This window comes from Pseudophryne corroboree, unplaced genomic scaffold, assembly GCF_028390025.1.
Source record: "Pseudophryne corroboree isolate aPseCor3 unplaced genomic scaffold, aPseCor3.hap2 scaffold_2904, whole genome shotgun sequence".
In the NCBI taxonomy this organism is placed as follows: Eukaryota; Metazoa; Chordata; class Amphibia; order Anura; family Myobatrachidae; genus Pseudophryne; species Pseudophryne corroboree.
The window spans coordinates 31,423-32,837 of NW_026969570.1; the positions used below are offsets into that span (position 1 = coordinate 31,423).

The 1,415-nt window shown below is 34.2% G+C and overlaps 1 non-coding gene across 1 annotated transcript; it reads right to left on the reverse strand.

Annotated features, from left to right (window-relative positions):
• Positions 1-353: 353 nt before the first annotated feature.
• TRNAN-AUU (transfer RNA asparagine (anticodon AUU)) lies at positions 354-427 on the reverse strand. The gene has a single exon. It is a non-coding gene; the product is annotated as a tRNA-Asn (tRNA).
• Between the last annotated feature and the right edge of the window lie 988 nt (positions 428-1,415).

Consider the following 1,415-nt stretch of genomic DNA (forward strand, 5'->3'; position numbering starts at 1 on the left):
CTTTCCAATGAAGCAAGTTTAATTTAGTAATAGGTGAAAAACCATCCCTACAAAGGTGTTAATCAGAGACTTGGCTTTGTGGACACTTTTCAGAGAACAAATTTGTTAGCATAAAAATAAAGCCAGAAAATAAAGAGCTGTTTAATCACGCAATTTGATTTTTTTGCCAGCATATTTCTTTTTCTCTGCAACCCACTGCTAAATTGTGCTTCCTAGATGTTTTTATAAAATCACTGAATCAAATCTAACTCTGATTACATCAGAGAAGGCCAGGTACCCTACACCATAACAGGGGGTATGAAATTTGACTTGTCTACTTAAATATCACCAAAATCTGATAACAAGGTTAATTACGTCCCTGGGTGGGATTGAACCACCAACCTTTTGGTTAATAGCCAAACACACTAACCGATTGCGCCACAGAGACACTTTGCAAAAAGTACATACTGACAAAGGCTAATAAGCATACATCTAGAACGTTTCCTAGAAAAACATTAAAAAATCAATAATCTGGAGAGTTTTTGTAAGATGTTTCTTCCATCAACCAACGAATAAACACATTGGTACTTTCCCATGATGAGTGAGTGCTTCAGGATCTCTTGCACTTACATGGGCAGCAGAGTACTGCAATGGAAGCATGCTGGGCCCATAACCCAGAGGTAGGCAGATTGAAACTATCCTCTGCTATATGCATTTTTTTTGTTAATTAAAGTAATCCAAAACTGGGATTGATATTATTGCTCTTTTATTTTTACTTAAAGTACAATAACTTTTACCATTTTAATTTGTTTTAATAGTATATTGACAGTATTGTTTTCTTTCAAAAATCCACTTCATTTTCTTTACCCTATTATTAAAATGGTAATTGACAAAAACAAACTACATTGTCACCAGAAGAGCAATACAAAATGTACAAGTGATATATTAAAATCATCTTTCCAGCTTGAATTTCAATGATGCATTGGGGCAACGATTTTGTGAGAAACATCTTCACCCTTAAATAAAGATTTTCTTAATTCCTTACCTGTGTGCTAATTAGATATCACCTTGTTTTCATATTAAACAGACTTCCACATGAGAAAGCAGCAAGGATGCAGTGGCGTTAATGTTTCCTGGTGTCAACTTGTATTATTTCAGTAGACATTGAAATGAGGATGCATCTTGCTGCCTTTCCAATGAAGCAAGTTTAATTTAGTAATAGGTGAAAAACCATCCTTACAAAGGTGTTAATCAGAGACTTGGCTTTGTGGACACTTTTCAGAGAACAAATTTGTTAGCATAAAAATAAAGCCAGAAAATGAAGAGCTATTTAATCACTCAATTGGATTTTTCTGCCAGCATATTTTTTTTCTCTGCAACCCACTGCTAAATTGTGCTTCCTAGCTGTTTTTATAAAATCACTGAATCAAATCTAA